We start from the raw sequence: 19,903 nt of genomic DNA, 5'->3' as shown, positions 1-19,903 counted from the left end.
TAAATATTTTTAGAGATTTATAAAATTCATAAAGTGATATCTCGATAATTATTCAGCTCTAAATGATTTTCTGTGTAGATTGAAGTGGGGTGTTTCTATTAATTTCAAAAATGATGCAAAAATCATGAACATCATATTTTATTAGTTTTTAATTATTTTGAGATTTTTAAAATTGTTTTGGTATTTATCTGGATCATTTTATTTGTGAGTTTGTCCGTTAATTTGTCAAAGCAGTCCGAGACCGAGCTGGCAGGGACGCGTGTCCTTTGTTTTGATACGTGTCATACTTTTGTAAAATCATTTTATATAAAACTGATTGAATTTCTTTTATACCTTAATCTTTCTCCACCTCATCTCTTCCAAATCTCTCGAACTCACCACTCTCTCTCTCAACTCTCAAATCGCTCTGAATCTCTCCCTCACGATCTCTCTCCGCTCTCTCTCCTGCGCGCGCTCTCACCTTTCGAATATCTCCCTCACCCCTCATTCACTGGTCGCGTTTCCAGGCGCCGCTCGTCGTCCCGATTCCGGCACCACCGCCATCAGCCACCTCGCCTCCCTCTCGCCGTCGTCTCTTTATGGTTTCTCTCCCTATTTAATTCGAGTTGTTGTGTGCCTGTGTTTGTGGTGTGAATGTTTGTGTGTTTCAGTGTGTGTGTCTGGTGTGTGTGGGTGTATGCGAGTGTGTGTGTGTGCTGAGTGTGTGTGTATTTCAGTGTATGTAGAATCTGTGTGTTAAGTGTGTGTGGGGTGTGTGCGTGCGTCTCGTGTATGTGTGTCTCGTGTGGGGCCGTGTTGTAGATTCTTCGATTGGCTCGAATCCTGAATTGATTTCTTTTAAATACGCTTTTCGTTTAGTATTTTGATTGTTGGTTTATTCGATTGATTATCGGATTTAGTTAGTATTTGAAAATTATTTAAATCATAATTACTTCGTATATTTAGTTCGCTGGATTTATTTGTTGGACTTGGTTGGTATTTGTAGTTGGATTATTTCGGAGATTGATTACAGGTTTGTTGGGATTTGTTGTGTCAATATGATATCGACTGATAGTCCGATATATAGAGGAGGTGCTGCCCGATTTTCAAATAAAATTAGATTTTAAATTATACAAGAAAGTCTCCTGTAATTATCGAAATATCAATTGAGTCTATAAATAATACATATATGTGACTTAGTGTAATATTTTACAAAAAATATTATAACCCTATTTTCTTGTACTATTAGTGGATCGTACGTTTTGAAATACAAACCTAACCTGATTTGAATTGTGTGAGCCTGATCTGCTTATCTGTACTGCTTTATGTATTCGAGTCGGGTTATATTATCGAATGGGTTAGAGTCTAGCGAGGATGTCTGACATAGTGATTATCTAAGTTAGGATTGTTCGATCCTGTAGGTTCCGTTCCAGGACACCAGTTCTCGAAAGGCTAGTCGACTCCCTTCATAGCATCTGATTCCTATACCTCAGCAAGGCAAGTACCACTGACCATACTCTTTATGGTTCAGATTGTATATGAATAATGTAGAGCAAGAATGCATGTCAAATATTAAATGTTTTAAGTACGTATTCCCCGGTTGCTATGGAATTCAAATATCTTTTAAATTGTTTTTGGGGAATAGTAACTTGTGAATATCTATCCCAGATGCGATTCAAATTCTAAAAATGTTTAGTGATTATCATTACTAAACTTGAGATGAAATTCTGAGATTCAAATTCTTGAGACATGGTATTGATTCATGAATATCATGTAGTGGTTTTAAAACGGGGATAAATAATGGATTTAATTCATATTGGAAACTGGAAATGGATCAGATATTCTTTTGGAGCTGCGTACGAGGTTCGTTTTTCGGTAACGGCCCAGCATGGTGGCGTAAGAGGCTTGCGTGGTTTACATAGCCAAAATCACCTAGTCCAGCGTATAAAGACCTAGCTAGTCTTTAGTTCCGGAACATTATTTCGTGATGGCCGACTAGAGCCGTCCTGTGTTGATAGACTGATCAGCTATCTTCACCTGTTAGCGTCCAATATATCTGATATTCGTTTTGAGATTAAAATCTGTTATAGCATGCTAGTGATAAAATTTTGAAACTAAAACTTATGATTATCACATTTTTCAGCATGCTAATAAATGTTGATTTCCAGTTTTCATATCAAATGATGGTTTACTGCTTTATGTTCAAAGCATGCATGATTTCTATACTCTTGCTCGTATAAACTATTTTATGATTTTATCTTCTGTTTATTCATATTGGTACTACTGAGTGATTCATAGCTCACCCTTGCAAAATATTTACATACCTATTTCAGATGCCTAGGACCCGACCACCTAGAAGACCATGTTGGGTTTTAGTTTCTACCTATGAGATTAAAGCCCAATAGGATTACCCTTGTTTTGGCCCACAAGGAGATAAAAATAAAGGGAGCCCTATATATAAATATAGGAGGAGATTTGTTTAAAAAAGAAAGAGAGAAAATAGGCAAAGGAGAGAAATTGAGTGAAAATTCGTAGGTAATTTTCTGGTTGCGCTGGCTGCCTTGTTTTTGCGTTTCACGGAGTTCCAACGGTCGGATCGTCCTGAATTTCGGACAGCATCTTCCTAACACCCATATCTAAATTCTGAACGGTGGAGATCGGATTAGGAGGTGTATTTGAGGGGCTGGGCAGTAGCTAAAGAGCCATGGAGAGGCTGAACCTAGCCGTGGGTCTTTGTTCTTTTGTTGCTTATTTGGTTCCATACTTCTTGACGAGTTATTCCAAGAGTGTGAAGGTGATTGTATTCCCCTAGTTTTATCTGGAGAAGAACTTGGTGTATTGCCCATATAATTTATCATAGTGAATTGTTTGGGTGGACTACAGTCTCGTGGTTTTTACTCCTTTCATTGAGGGGGTTTTCCACGTATAATTCTTGGTGTCTTGTTTATTATTTATTGTTGCTTTACTTGTTTGTTTCATCGAAGGTTCATACAAGTAGGGATAAGTATTGTCCAACGCAGATTAATTCCGCACTTAGTGGTTGCCGTTGTGGTCATTTTTTTCCCATCAGATTGGCATCAGAGCCAGGTTCTATTTTTTGAACTTGTTTGAACGATGGAAACGGATACGAGTAGAATGGTTAATTTGAATGGTTATAATTATCATATTTTGAAAGGGAAGATGGAGGATCTTCTTTATGTGAAGGAATATTATCTACCTGTGTTTACTACGGAGAAGCCTGCAAATAAAACCGAGCAAGAATGGACTATTTTGCATCGACAAGTTTGTGGGTATATTCGGCAATGGGTCGATGATAATGTTTTGAACCATATTAGTGCAGAGACACATGCGCGTACTTTGTGGAACAAGCTCGAGCAACTCTATGCTCGAAAGACGGGAAATAATAAGTTGTATCTGATTAAACAGTTGATGTCTCTGCGATATCAGGATGGCACTACAATTTCTGATCACTTGAATGCATTCCAAGGAATTATGAATCAGCTTGCTGGAATTGGTATGAAGTTTGAAGAAGAGATACAGGGATTGTGTCTTTTGGGTACTTTACCAGATTCTTGGGAGACATTCAGGATGTCTTTGTCGAACTCAGCTCCGGATGGTATTATCAGTATGGAACTAGCTAAGAGCAGTATTCTGAATGAAGAGATGAGAAGAAAGTCACAAGGTTCCTCTTCACAGTCAGAAGTCCTAGTCACCGAAAGGAAGGGGAGAGCTCAAAGCAGAGGTCCAGCCAATAGAGGTAATCAACGGAGTAGTTCTAGAGGTAAGTATTCTAATGTTGAGTGCTATCATTGTGGTAAGAAGGGACATACGAAAAAGTTCTGCAGAAAGTTGAAGCGAGAAAGTAAAAAGAGCTCAGACAACGATCAGATGAAATCTGACAGTAGTAATGATAATTCTGTGGTGATTGCTACTACTTATGAGCACCTGATTTGTTGTGATGGAGATATTGTTAACCTTGCACAAGATGATATGAGTTGGGCTATTGATAGTGGTGCTTCGTGTCATGTTACGTCATGAAGGGACTTCTTTACATCTTATACTTCTGGTGATTTTGGAGATGTTAAAATGGGTAACAGTGGCATATCAAAAGTTGTTGGCGTCGGTGTGGTATGTCTGAAGTTTGACCCGGGCATGGAGTTATTTCTTCATGATGTGAAGCACATTCCAGATATGCGAATGAATTTCATTTCGACTGGCCTTCTTGATGATGAAAGGTATGTTAACAGCTTTGGTATTGGTCAATGGAAGCTCACTCGGGGTTCTTTAATTGTCGCAAGAGGAAAGAGGTGTCCGAAATTATATATGGCACAACCTAAAGTCCCTACTGGCATTGTTAACGCGGTGGAGAATGTTGATATGATCGATCTATGGCATAAGAGACTTGCTCACATGACTGAAAAAGGAATGAATATGCTGTCGAAGAAAAAGGTACTATCTGGTCTGACTGATATACATTTGAAAAGGTGTTCTCACTGTGTTGCTGGCAAGCAAAACAAAGTTTCTTTTAAGAGTCGTCATCCCTCTCGTAGAGAGCATATACTTGACTTGGTGCATTCCGATGTTCGTGGTCCCATGAAAACCCGAACCAATGGTGGTTCATTATACTTTGTTACATTCATTGATGATCATTCAAGGAAGTTGTGGGTTTATACCTTGAAGACTAAAGATAAAGTATTAGACGTGTTTAAGCATTTTCAGGCTTTAGTTGAGAGACAGACTGGGAAGAAACTGAAGTGTATCCGGACAGATAATGGAGGGGAGTATACAGGTTCCTTTGATATGTATTGCAGACATCAGGGTATTCGGCACCAAAAGACTCCACCAAAGACACCTCAGCTTAATGGTTTGGCAGAGAGGATGAACAGAACACTAGTGGAGCGGGTCAGATGTTTACTTTCACATGCTGAGTTGCCGATGTCTTTCTGGGGTGAGGCACTGAATACAGCGGTAAATGTATTAAATCTCTCACCTTGTGTTCCTTTAAAGTTTGATATTCCAGATAGAGTTTGGAGTGGTAAAGATGTTTCTTATGATCATTTGCGTGTCTTTGGATGCAAGGCTTTTGTGCATATTCCCAAATATGAAAGGTCTAAACTAGATGTGAAGACTAAAGAGTGCATATTCCTTGGTTATAGCCAAGATGAGTTCGGCTATAGGCTCTATGATCCAGTTTCAAAGAAGATTGTGAGAAGCAGATATGTTATCTTTATTGAAGATCAGAGTTTGAAAGATGTTGGGAAGGCAGACTTAGTTCCTCAACATAACAATGATTTGGTTGATTTTGATCCAGTTCCTCCAAGACATGTGGACTCGCAGGTTGGAGACGATGCTCATGATAATGACCAACATGACACTAATACCGATACTCCCAAAAATTGTGACATGGATTATGATGCCCATGAGGAGTCACCGGTACAAAATATTCCACCATTCTTTCCACTCAGGCGGTCTAATAGAGATCGTCATCCTTCCAACAGGTATTCTGCTGATGAGTATGTTCTATTGACTGATAGTGGTGAACCTGAATCTTATGCAGAAGCTATGGAAGATGAGCACAAGAAAGAGTGGGTTTATGCCATGCAAGATGAGATGAAATCCTTGTATGAGAATAATACTTTTGAGTTGGTGAAGCTACCTAAGGGGAAACGAGCTTTGAAAAACAGGTGGCTTTACAGAGTGACGCAAGATGAGCATTCTTCACAACCACGGTACAAAGCTAGGTTGGTCGTCAAGGGATTCAGTCAGAAAAAAGGTATTGACTTTGATGAGATTTTTTCTCCCGTTGTTAAGATGACATCAATTCGTACGGTGCTTGGTTTAGCAGCTAGTCTTGATTTGGAGGTTGAACAAATGGATGTCAAGACAGCTTTTCTACATGGTGACTTGGACAAAGAAATTTGTATGGAGCAGCCTGAAGGTTTTGAGGTTAAAGGTAAAGAGGGGTATGTTTGTAGACTTCTAAAAAGTCTATATGGTTTGAAGCAAGCACCAAGGCGATGGTACAAAAAGTTCGAGTCATTTATGAAGAAGCAAGGCTACCGTAAGACTATTTCTAACCATTGTGTTTTTGTTCAGAGATTTTCAGATGATGATTTTATCATATTATTGCTTTATGTGGATGACGTGCTTATTGTTCGCAAAAATACTGAAAGAATTTCCCAACTGAAGCAACAGTTGAGTAAGTCCTTTGCCATGAAGGACTTGGGGCCAGCGAAACAGATTCTTGGCATTCGTATTCATCAAGATAGAGTGGCCAAGAAGTTGCATATATCACAAGAGCAATATATTGAGAAGGTGCTTTGCAGGTTCAACATGGATAAATCTAAAGTTGTTAGTTCTCCTCTTACTACCAACTTTAAGTTAACTGAAAAGGATTCTCCTTCTACGAAGGAAGAAATTGCAGAGATGGATGGAGTTCCATATGCCTCAGCAGTAGGAAGTTTGATGTATGCTATGGTATCTACAAGACCTGATATAGCCTTTGTAGTTGGGGTTGTCAGTCGTTATCTAACAAATCCGGGTAAGAAGCATTAGGAAGCAGTTAAATGGATTATGCGATATCTTAGAGGTACTTCCAAATTGGGTCTTACATTTGGGAATGATAAACTTGGCAGGTGATAAAGATACATTGAAATCCACTTCTGGATATTTGATGACTTTTGCAGGGGGAGCAATCTCATGGCAATCTAGGTTGCAAAAGGGTGTTTCACTTTCTACGGGGGAGGCAGAGTATGTAGCAACAACTGAAGCTTGTAAAGAGTTGTTGTGGTTAAAGCGGTTGATGCAGGAGCTTGGCTTCCCGCAACAACGCTATGTTGTTCTTTGTGATAATCAAGCAACTATTGATATAGCTAAGCATCCAACATTTCATGCAAGGACGAAACATATCGATATGAGGTATCATTGGATTAGAGACGCTCTTGAAGAAGGGTTGTTTGAAGTGGAAAAGGTACACACCGATGATAATGGTTCTGATATGTTGACAATGTCTTTAGCTAAAGGTATGTTGTTCGATCGCCGGAATGACGAACTCTTTCTCATAGTTAGAAAGGGGGAGATTTGTTGGGTTTTAGTTTCTACCTATGAGATTAAAAGCACAATAGGATTATCCTTGTTTTGGCCCACAAGGAGATAAAAATAAAGGGAGCCCTATATATAAATATAGGAGGAGATTTGTTTAAAAAAGAAAGAGAGAAAATAGGCAAAGGAGAGAAATTGAGTGAAAATTCGTAGGTAATTTTCTGGTTGCGCTGGTTGCCTTGTTTTTGCGTTTTCGGGAGTTCCAACGGTCGGATCATCCTGAATTTCGGACAGCATCTTCCTAACACGGATATCTAAATTCTGAATGGTGGAGATCGGATTCGGAGTTGTATTTGAGGGGCTGGGAAGTAGCTAAAGAGCCATGGAGAGGCTGAACCTAGCCGTGGGTCTTTGTTCTTTTGTTGCTTATTTGGTTCCATACTTCTTGATGACTTATTCCAAGAGTGTGAAGGTGATTGTATTCCTCTAGTTTTATCTGGAGAAGAACTTGGTGTATTGCCCATATGATTTATCATAGTGAATTGTTTGGGTGGACTACGGTCCCGTGGTTTTTATTCCTTTCATTGAGGGGGTTTTCCACGTATAATTCTTGGTGTCTTGTTTATCATTTATTGTTGCTTTACTTGTTTGTTTCATCGAAGGTTCATACAAGTAGGGATAAGTATTTTCCAACGAAGATTAATTCTGCACTTAGTGGTTGCCGTTGTGGTCACTTTTTTCCCATCAGACCATTGCTCAGCCGTGGACAGGGTTCTATCCCTCCACCCATATTTGGCACGTACGAGGTAGTGGAGTCAGATATTATAAGTTATGGTATTGTAATAATTAGCGAGTTTATTCAGATTTAAGATTTATGGTATTGTATTATTTAGGTGACTTAAATCATACTTAAACCTGGTAAGATCCTTGTCAGGGGGTTATATCGTTATTATTATATTCAGGTTGTGTTTCCATTTCATTATTATTAGTGACGTCAACTCTTACCCCGGGGTTGAGGCCGTCACATCTGATGGTTTACAAATTCTTACTTCAATTTCCAACTTTTGAAATTCTTGTTAGGAATCAATAAGTTTTGATGATAACATAACACTATGTAACTTGTTCAATTAGAATCTTTATCATTTAATCCGTTGTAATTGTTATTTTATTTATCTTGAGATACATCAAAGGATGGATAGAATAGGATGGCTAATTGTAAATATCATGTGCCATGTAATTTTGTCTAAGTGAAGGATGTTCAACGGATGAATCATAGCATTTCAACTAATGAAGGCTGTACTACTTTCGATCGATGAAGATCAGAACTTTCAACTGCTAAAGCTGGTACAGTGTTCGATCGATAAAGTCTGTAAATCAATCGATGGATAAAGCAACTTTCAACGGATGAAGCAAACAACCGTTGAAAATGACTGGAGCTTAATTATGACAGATCACATGGGTTGATTACACTAATTTGGACATGGTAGCCTATTTGGGACAATAATGAAGAAACAAAAACACATCTGTTTTATGCAATGCAACTTGGATTATTTGAAGAAGATCGGTCAAAGATGAAGACAATTCATAAGACATGCATAAGACAAATGTGGTCCATCAATGTGTTTTTAACCAGTCCACCTTGGTTTGGTTGAGGGGCTTGAGAGGATGTCCCTTCACATATTGGGTTGGCATAGACAACATATCCTAAAAATTAAAACAAGCCAAAATGAGACAATTGAGATAAAATTAGACAATTGAGATAATTTAAAACACGGATCATTACCTCCGGGGGTAAATCCAAAAATGGAACATTAGGATCATCACGAGCAATGGGTTGATCCACTTAAACAGTAGGATCAACAAATAACATTGGCCTATAACATTCTTCACCAAATGGTTGCTCTAACTGAGATTGAGAAACTCCGACATCATACTGAGGGGCACTAGGCCCGACATCAAATTGTTCAGAATCGAACGGACCACTAGCAGCATAATCAAATTGAGTTTGCTGTTCTTGATAATCTTCGTAGTCTCTAAAGTAATTACTCTCAAACGGTTCACTACTAGCTTCCGCAGTCCTTCTTGCCTTTCTTTCAGGCAAAACATTTTTGAAGTCAGGCCTTTCATATGTCGGTCCGAATGTCTCAAGCATGAGCTCATCATACCCCCTCACAAATGTTAGTAATACAGAATCATGAAAAATCGGGGGCATGTCATGCATACAAAGTTCGCTCATACCTCGAGCAGTTGTGATGATCTATATAAAAAAACAATACACAATAATTATCCAACAAATTCACAATGCAACAAACTCAAAATGCAACAAACTAAAAATGACGATCAAAAGGTGATATTATTATTAAAAACATACCAAATCCAGGGCCTTAGAGACATCGCACTTGTCTCGTGGTTGTTGGAACATTACCGGGTCTTTTCTAGCCCTTGATGGTGGCACAATCTTCAGTTTTGTGATGTTGTAGTACCAATCCATATATGTTTAAAGGGTAATCACATTCTCCGGTGGCTGTATTGTAACATCCGTGAAATTCGCAAAACATAAAAATACAATTATTTGATGTAAATTATTTATTGTGTGAAAAGACTATTTTATTAGTCTCGGATATAAATTTATAATAGGAGAAGTATTAATTAAAATATCATAGCTTCGAGAATGCTAAAAAACACGTGGGTTATATTTTGTGGGCCAGTCGTTAGTTTAAAAATGTACGTTAACCCGAGAGCTGCGTTTATACGAAAAATGTAGTAGACGTGATTATCATTTTCCGACTCGTGGATAAACATTACGTTTGGGATAAGATGATTATTTTATCTTTATTATTTATAGATTTAGAAATTGGCTATAAAATATTCGATTAGTTAATAATATATTTATCTGATTATTTTGTGCGATATTTAATTATTTTTACTCGCGCTTATTAAAAGCCGAAACGAGAAGCGTAAAATGAAGCGGGAATTATTAATAAAATAGCATAGCGGAACTTGGGGGACAAGTTCGATACTTGGAGCCCAAGCATAAAACTTGGTGCCCAAGTTCGTTGCTTGATGCCCAAACAATTTTGTTAAATAATGTATATTAAGTTTGTCATTAAACCTTAATTGCAAAGCTAAAGATGAGACCAATATCTCATTTATATAAACCGAGTGAAGAAGATTGTAAAGCAGGAGAAGTTAGCTAGGATATTTAAGGAGAGAAGGAAATATTCGGCAAGAATCAATTCATTACAGTAAGGTTATTATTCTTCTTCTTTAAACAGATTAAAAATATATGTTTCAAACTTTCAATTATAGCTTTAATGGTAGGAGTCTCATTCATTATGGGACCCATGATTTTCTCCTTACCGTTATTATATTCATTGTTGTTTAAAAACATAATCAGTAAAAACATATATCTATCGAACAGAACTCATAAATCTTTCACATGAAATTTGATTTAGGGTTTTTATGTACAATTGGGGTTTGTGTTTAGTTGTTGATTGGGGAGTGGTGTTTGGCTTGGAGTAAACATAAGGGGCTGAAACAGTAGCAAGGAGGAGATGTGAGTTTGGTGTGATGTGGGGCCGCAGCAGCGGTGGTTACGGTGGAGAGATGAGAGAGCAAGGGAGTTTGATGATTTAATTTAAAAAAAATCGATTCTGATAAATAATCCGCTGGGTCCTAATTTAATATCGGATTGTAAAACCAAATTCATATTTGGATTTCTTGTGAAAAAATAGATGGAATAGACTCTTGAATCAAATGATTTGGATGAAAAATGAGAGAGTTATAAGTGGTCAAAGTTTGGTCATGGGTGTTGACTTCGGCGAGAGAGAAACTAGATGAGTGTGTTGGAGAAGATGATGACGTCGCATCTTCTGATTAGTTAGAATATTGAAAATTAGTGTTTAATTAATTTGAGAGATTAAACGAGGGAATTAGTAAAAGTGTAAAACATGAAAGTTTAAGTAAATAATTTTTCGGATTTAATGGTGAAACCTAATTCTGGGTTCGAGAGATATTAAATAAATTTATAATTATGGTGATTTAATAAATAGTTAGTTAAATTGGTGGATTTAGTTAATAATTGAATAAAAGGGATAATTTAGAAAATATGAGACTTTTGGGATAGTAACATGAGTTAGTAAGGAATATTTTACTTGAATCAATAAGAGAAGAATAAATGGGAAATGATCTGAATAATATAAAATGAGGAATTATAAGTAGATTTTACGAGATCATCATTTTAAGATAAGATTCTAAATTATTATTTTGTGACATAGAAAATTGATTAGCTGGAAGGCGTGCTTGTTAGTCAACTTAAATTGGAACGTGGTGCACTGTAAGTATATACTGTACCCTTCACTGTGATATTTGATGATGTTTCGGTGAACATTTTATTGATGACTTTCTGATGAGAAATGAGTATTCTTACATTTGTTCTGTGTGTGATGCTTTCTTTGTGAAGTAAAGTATGATACTTCCTTCGGGAAGGAAAGCTAAACCAATTGTTTAGCTGGCCGGGATCCCCAACAGTAGAACGTGTGAACTTGTGAACGTGTTTGAATATTCATACTCATCTTGATGTGTGAAACTGTTTTGATGACTCTGATGAAATATTGATTTGGTTCACCAAGTTTTGTGAATAAAACTCAGTTGAAATGTACGTATATGCTTACTAAGCTTTATAAGCTCATCCCTTTTTATGTACTAACTTTACAGGGAAGAATTATGGAGAAGGTGATAAGTGTATTTTATATCCACTTGGAAGCCTTCGTTTTGACTTAAATCGATGAAATGGCCTCAAGCTTTTGATGTTTTTGATATGTTTTAGTGTTGAGTTGTGTAGGTTTCTTCGAAGGAGGACGAAGAGGAGAATCATAGCTTTCATTGAAAAAAAACGGCGAAGCAATCGGATGCACGAGGAGAGAGTTATGGGCGAAAAAGTGTCGGCTGCGCGTTCTGATTTTGTGAGGTGCCCGCCTCAGTTGTGAGGCGCCCGCCTGAGATGTGAGGCGCCCGCCTCACACTCTGGGCAGGATTTTTGGCCCGTTTTGACCGTTTTTGATCCGTTTGAAGGCTCGTTTGCTGGGGAAGTTAAAGAAAGGCTTGGGGACTGAAATCATAACCTAGAAACATTCGAAGGAACATGTGACGGCTACGGAGAAGATCAAGATCGAATTTCATACTTTTTACTTTTGTAATTCTTCGAAGTAGGCGTAACTTTGGATGCTCGTTTCGGATTTGTTTCTTAATTCTTATTCTAGTACTTTGAGTTTTTTTTTCCTATTTAGTACCATGTTTACTCTTATTCCCATGATGATGAGAAGTTCGATTATGAACTAATCATTATCGTGGGATTCTAGCGGATTTATATATGGATTTCAGTAGTTGATTTGCCTTAATTATTTTTGTGATGAATGTTGATTTCTTCATATTGGTTGGGCTTAATCGTCTTGGATGCGTAGCTAACATCTTAGATTGTTTGTTAATCTTTATTGAAGCGACAGTGGATATATTGATTTAGAACTTGCCATGCGAACATAGGATTATGTATTCGAGATACATGATTAGTGGTGTGATTTTAACCATCTTGCATCACCCTATGTAATCTTGATAGAAAACTTGTTCTTCAACCCTTATGTTTTCAAATTCTATAGATGTATAGGGTCTAAGCATAATTGGTGTCTGTTTACCTTCTATCTTAATTCTGGATGTGTAGTAGTATGGTCAATGGTGCACGTATAACGACAGTTAGCGTGTATCAGTTTCATGTTATCTGATTAGTTATCAACCATCACATATCGATAAGGCATAACTTTGAAGGAAATATATAATGAAGTTAAAATCCCATGTTTTTATTCTCATTAGTAAATCGTTATTTTCTTAGATTATAATTCTTAGTTTCATAATTCGAATTGAATTAGTTAAGTTAGATAAAACCAACCAATTTGTTATTTGTCCGAGCATTGAATAATAATCATACATTGGTGCATAAGTGCATATTTCTAAATACACCAGTCTCTGTGGGAACGAACTGAATTGAATTTCTATACTACTTGTGACCACGTACGCTTGCGTGATTTTGTGCGAACAAGTTTTTGGCGCCGCTGCCGGGGACTTCGGTGTTATATTTTAGTTTATGTGCTTGTCATTAGTGGTCGTTAAAGTTCAGTGACTTGGATTCTTTTCTCACTTTTATTTCGTTTGTGTGTGTTTCAGGTACTTGAGTGACGTGTATGCGAACACGTTCTCAGGCCCGTAAAGAAGCATTGGCCAAAGCAGAAACGATAGTGAGTACTACAATGGGTGATCGACCACCAGTTGCGAATGATACTAAGGCTCTTAAGGCTTTATATGAGCCTAAAATCAATGATATTCAGTCGAGCATTGTCAGGCCAGCGATTGAGGCCTACACTTTTGAGATCAAACCGAGCACTATTCAGATAGTACAGAACTCAGTGCAGTTTGGGAGTTCTCCGATAGAGGATCATAATATGCATATTCGGGACTTTATTAAGATCTGCGACACTTTCAAGTTCAATGGTGTTACTGATGAGGCCATCAAATTGAGGCTGTTCTCGTTTTCTCTAAGGGATAAAGCTAAGGGATGGTTGCATTCTCTTCCTGCGGGATCTATTACGACATGGGAGCATCTGGCTCAGAAATTTCTTACTAAGTTCTTCCCTATGGCCAAAACAGTTGCAATTAGGAATGCTATCACTCAATTCTCTCAGCTATCTAATGAAACTTTATGTGAAGCGTGGGAACGCTACAAGGAGATGCTTCGAAAGTGCCCACCTCATGGGATGCCTGATTGGATGGTTATTAATTGCTTCTATAATGGTTTGGGATCTCAAGCGAGGCCAATGCTCGATGCAGCATTAGGTGGAGCTCTATGGGCTAAGAGCTATGAAGAGGCTTATGAGTTGATCGAGATGATGGCTGCGAATGAATATCAGAATCCTACTCAGCATCTTCATCAGGGCAAAGCAGCAGGAATTCTAGATGTTAATGCTACTACAGCTCTGATTGCTCAGCTTAAGGCTCTTACTATTAAGGTGGATTCTTTGGCAAATCTGGAAAATCAGCATCCACCTTCAGTTTGCGAGCTTTGTGCTGGTGCACATTCTTCTGATCAGTGTGCTATATCTAGTGAATCCGCTCAGTTTATGAGCAACTTTCAGAGGTCTCAACAGCCAGCTCCTGCCACTTATCATCCCAATAATCGGAATCATCCGAATTTCAGCTAGAGCAACAATCAGAACTTCATGCCACAACAACAGCAACAGTTTTAGCAGCAAAGAGCTAGACCTTTCAACCCTTCTGGTTTTCAACAACAGTTTGCACCGAAGCAGCAATTCCATCCACCTGGATTCCAGCAACAAAATCATGGGGTGGCTGGACAGTCTTCCACTGAAAGATCTGAATGGGAAGAGATGAAATTAATGATTAAAAGCCAAGCGGTGTCAATCAAAACTTTGGAGAACCAGATTTGGTAGATTGCTAATGTGTTGATAAACAGACCACAATGAACTCTTCCTAGTGATACCGAGGCCAATCCGGGTATGAAGGAATAGGTACAGGATGTCACCTTGAAGTCCGGAAAGGTTACGAAGGAAAAAGAATCAGCAACAGAGCAAAACAAGGAAGAGAATGATCAACAGGTTGAAACACCCGTGCTCTCATCTAAGTCTGATAGTGGAAAAACTGTTGTTGAAGCTGACAAGAATAAAATCAACGAGGAAGCAAGCAAGGAATCAGCCGAGAAGTCTAGTCCGAAAGCTGATATTGGGGTCAAGCAAGTATATCCACCTCCCCCTTTTCCGAAGAGACTTCAGAAGCATAAGCTCGATAAACAATTCGCTAAATTTCTAGAGGTTTTCAAGAAATTAAAAATCAACATACCTTTTGCGGAGGCTCTAGGACAAATGCCGAGTTATGCTAAATTCATGAAAGGTATTTTATCTCGGAAACTCAAACTTGTGGAATTGGAGATTGTGGCTTTGACCGAGGAGTGTAGTGCTGTGTTGCAGCAGAAATTGCCCCCGAAGCTGAAAGATCCGGGAATTTTCACAATCCCGTGTACTATTGGGCAATTGTCATTCGACAAGTGTTTATGTGATTTGGGAGCTAGCATCAATCTGATGCCCTTGTCTATTTTCATGCAACTTGGTCTTCCGGAGCTGAAACCTATTAATATGTCTTTGCAACTGGCTGATCGTTCGATTACATATCCAAGGGGGATAATTGAAGATATGTTGGTAAAGGTGGATAAGCTAATCTTCCCTACTGATTTTGTCATTCTCGACTTTGAGGAAGATAAGAAGATTCCCATCATCTTGGGAAGACCATTCCTTGCGACAGGGCGGACTTTGATTGATGTACAGAAGGGTGAACTCACAATGAGAGTTCAAGATCAAATGGTCACTTTCAACGTGTTCAATGCCATAAAACTTCCATCAGATGAGGAGGAATTCTTTAAAGTGGATATGCTCGAAGCTGCAGCTCATTCGGAAGACAACAGGCAAAAAACTGACATCTTGGAAAAGGTTTCATCAGGTGACTCAGATTCGGAGATGAGGAGGAAGAAGAACACCTTCAATACTTAAATGCTTCTCCTTGGAGAAGAAGGATGGCACCTCCAATTGAATCTCTTGGGTTATCGGAGTTGAAGGATTTTCATGAACGACTGAAACCCTCTATTGTCGAAGCTCCTAAACTTGATCTTAAGCAATTTCCCGAACACCTAAGGTATGCCTTTCTTGGCGAAGCTTCTACACTACCTGTGATTATTGCATCTAACCTTTCAGGTATCGAGGAAGAAAAGCTTTTGAGAATTTTTAGGAAGTTCAAATCAGCCATTGGATGGACTGTTGCAAATATCAAGGGAATCAGCCCTTCTTATTGTCAACACAAAATTATGATCGAGGAGGTAGTAAACCCACTGTTGAGCATCAGAGAAGACTCAATCCAATCATGAAAGATTTGGTAAAGAAGGAGATTCTTAAGTGGCTTGATGCTGGCATTATTTATCCAATCTCGGATAGTTCTTGTGTGAGCCCTGTTTAGTGTGTGCCTAAGAAATGAGGCATGACCGTGGTAGCTAATGAGAAGAATGAACTCATTCTGACTCGAACAGTCACAGGTTGGAGAATATGCATGGATTATCGGAAGCTCAATAAAGCCACCAGAAAAGATCACTTTCCATTGCCTTTCATTGATCAGATGCTTGATAGGTTGGCCGGTCATGAGTACTATTGTCTTCTTGATGGGTATTCGGGGTATAATCAGATTTGTATCGCACCAGAGGATCAGGAGAAGACTACTTTCACTTGCCTTTTTGGCACATTTGCTTTTCGTCGTCTTTCTTTTGGACTTTGTGGTGCACCAGCAACTTTTCAGAGATGCATGACGGCTATTTTCTCCGAAATGATTGGTACCAATGTTGAGGTGTTCATGGATGACTTTTTGGTATTCGGTTCTTCTTATGATGAATGCTTGAACAACTTGAAGATGGTATTGAAAAGATGTGTGGAAACTAATCTCGTTCTTAATTGGGAAAAATGCCACTTCATGGTTCAAGAAGGCATCATTCTTGGGCATAAAGTTTCGAACAAGGGTCTTGAGGTAGATAAAGCTATGGTGGAGAGAATTGAAAATCTTCCTCCACCAATCTCAGTAAAGGGGATTCGGAGTTTTCTTGGTCACGCGGGGTTCTATCGATGATTCATCAAGGATTTCTCTAAAATCACCAAACCTTTGTGCAACTTGTTAGAAAAAGATGTGCCCTTCAAATTTAATGAAGAGTGTTTGGCTGCGTTCGAAACTCTCAAGAAGAAATTAAATACAGCGCCTGTTATTACTGCACCTGATTGGGATGAGCCATTCGAGATGATGTGTGATGCTAGTGACTATGCAGTGGGATCCGTGCTTGGTCAGAGAATGAATAACATCTTCCATGTGATTTACTATGCCAGTAATACACTCAATGGTGCTCAGCTGAATTACACTACTACGGAGAAGGAGCTGCTGGCTATTATGTATGGATTCGTGAAATTCAGGTCTTATTTACTTCGGACGAAGGTGTTGGTTTACACTGATCAAGCTTCCATTCGGTATTTGGTGTCGAAGAAAGACTCGAAGCCTCGTTTGATTCGTTGGGTTCTCTTCAAGAATTCGAGTTGGAGATCAAGGATAGAAAGGGCACTGAAAATCAGGTGGCTGATCATCTTTCTCGTTTGGAAGATCAAGCGCGAGCATCCAAAGATACCACCTTGGTCAACGAGTCTTTTCTTGATGAACAACTATTTGGGGTCCAAGAAGAAAATCCATGGTTTGCGGATATAATGAATTATCTTGTGAGTAATGTTATTCCTCCCGAATTATCTTATGCTCAAAAGAAAAAGTTTCTTCATGAGTCGAAGTGGTATCGTTGGGATGAGCCATTCTTGTTTCGACAAGGTTCAAATCAAATCATCAGAAGGTGCATTCCATACAGTGAGATTGAAGGAATTTTTCAAGCTTACCACGACTCTACTTATGGAGGACACTATGGAGGACAGAAGACAGCTGCTCGTATTCTGCAGGCTGGTTTCTTTTGGCCTACGCTTTTTAAGTACACTCATCAGTTTGTGTTGAAGTGCGATCGTTGTCAAAGGGTTGGTAATATCTCTAGAAGGGACGAAATGCACCTCAATGTACTTCTTGAGGTTGAAATCTTTGATGTGTGGGGTATAGACTTCATGGGACCCTTTATCTCGTCTTGCAATAATCTCTACATTCTTCTTGCTGTGGATTACGTGTCTAAATGGGTTGAAGTCAAGGCTTTACCAACCAACACAGCTACAGTAGTCATCAGTTTCCTTCAGAAGAACATATTCACTCGTTTTGGTACACCTCGCGTTATAATCAGTGATGAGGGATCACACTTTTGCAATCGCAAGTTCACAGCGCTGATGGAACGGTTTGGTATCAATCATAGAGTTGCTACGGCTTATCATCCTCAAACGAATGGGCAAGCTGAGGTATCTGATCGTGAAATCAAGCGAATCCTAGAGAAAGTTGTGAGTCATTCGAGGAAAGATTGGGCGTTGAAGCTTGATGAGGCCGTCTGGGCCTATAGAACAGCTTATAAGACTCCATTGGGGATGTCTCCTTTTCAGTTTGTCTATGGAAAAGCATGTCATTTGCCCGCGGAGTTAGAGCACAAAGCATATTGGGCCTTAAAGAAGTTGAATTTTGATATGACAGCTGCTAGTGAGAAGCGAATGCTTCAATTAAATGAAATCGACGAGTTCAGGCTTCAGGCGTACGAGAATAACAAACTTTACAAGGAAAAAGTCAAGAGATGGCAAGATAAGAAGTTGGTGCAAAATGAGTTCTTCATTGGCCAACAAGTTCTACTTTATAATTCTCGTCTCAGACTCTTTCCGGGGAAGTTGAAATCTAGATGGTCTGGTCCGTTCACAATTAAAACGGTGTTTCCACATGGAGCAATTGAAATATTTGAGACAACACCGGATAAAGCATTTAAAGTGAATGGTCAGAGATTGAAGCCATATTTTAAAGAAACAGTGAAACACGAGTCGGTAAGCATCGTTCTCGCTATTGTTTGATTCTTGGGACTTCAAGTCAAGCTAATGACGTTAAACAAGCGTTTCGTGGGAGGCAACCCACATTTTTTTTGAGTTTTTACTTATAAGAAAAAAGGTGTTAAAAATTTTTCGGGTGTTTGCACACTGGTGGAATGGGGCGGCCGCACCACACACCAGGCGGGCGCCTCAAACCACCAGTAGCTACCCACAAAAAAAATGAAAAATCGCGATTTTGCACTGGCCGCGCCAGGCGGCCGCACCACGCGTCAGGCGGCCGCGTGAGCGGCACGCCCGCGTGGTGGCCGGCGCTCCCGCGTGGCAGTGGCAGAATGCTGCTGTTCGATTTGCATAAAAAAAAAATTGCTTTTGCCCGTTTCTTTTACAAACCCAGCAGCCTCCACTTCCTTCCAACCCATATTCAAACATATCTAAACCCCCAAATCACACCCATAAACCCTAAACACCAACCCCCATCCCTTCCTTTCAATTCTACCATTATATACATATATACTTATACATACACTCCTCAACCCAATTCCATATCTTTTCACCAATTCTCTAAACTCTCTCTACCACAACACATACTTTCAATTCCATGGCACCCAAGAGATCTCGACGATCCGAGAGTAGTAGTGTACAAGCCCAATCCTCGGATTCTTCGAGAATGGGTTCCGGGGTTAACAAGTTCACATCTCCGGAGGCTCAAGCGGAGTTTGCTCGGCTTTTGGGTAAGCCAATTGCTAAGGAGAGGGATTTCTTACCTTAACCAGGTGATGGGGAATTGGTACAGATGATTCAAGAAAGAGGTTGGAAATCATTTTGTGAGGCACCGGGGGCAATTCCGATGAGCATTTTGCGGGAATTCTATGCCAATGCTCGGGCGGATCAGAATGGGTACTCGGTGGTTCGGGGTATGACTATGGATTACACTTTGGAGGCGATCCGCCGGATTGTTGGGGGTACGGAGATGGAGCCAACGCAGGATGATTGGGTGCGTAAGTCAAGGCGTTTGATGGATTTGGATCAAATCATCCGTGAGTTGTGTTTCCTGGGCACTGAGTGGAAGACTAATCCTTCCACTAATGAGAGGTTATCTTTCCCTGCTTCCGCCATGAACAGGTATGAGAGCTTGGAACCTGTTTATCTGTGCTAATATTATGCCTTCTGGACATCCACACGATGTACCTGTTGCTCGTGCTATATTGTTATATGGGATTGTGGATGGTGAGTATGTGGACATTGCATATGTCATTCATCAGAGCATCGTTAAGTTTTCATCCACTGGCACCAGA

The 19,903-nt window shown here is 39.3% G+C and overlaps 1 non-coding gene across 1 annotated transcript; it reads right to left on the bottom strand.

The window, feature by feature from the left end:
* Positions 1 to 13,718: 13,718 nt before the first annotated feature.
* LOC135150960 (small nucleolar RNA R71) lies at positions 13,719 to 13,825 on the bottom strand. Its single transcript, XR_010289420.1, has one exon. It is a non-coding gene; the product is annotated as a small nucleolar RNA R71 (small nucleolar RNA).
* Between the last annotated feature and the right edge of the window lie 6,078 nt (positions 13,826 to 19,903).

Source organism: Daucus carota, chromosome 2 (genome assembly GCF_001625215.2).
Source record: "Daucus carota subsp. sativus chromosome 2, DH1 v3.0, whole genome shotgun sequence".
In the NCBI taxonomy this organism is placed as follows: Eukaryota; Viridiplantae; Streptophyta; class Magnoliopsida; order Apiales; family Apiaceae; genus Daucus; species Daucus carota.
The sequence above is the reverse complement of the archived record's forward strand: the minus strand, read 5'-3'. Positions and strand labels throughout refer to the sequence as shown.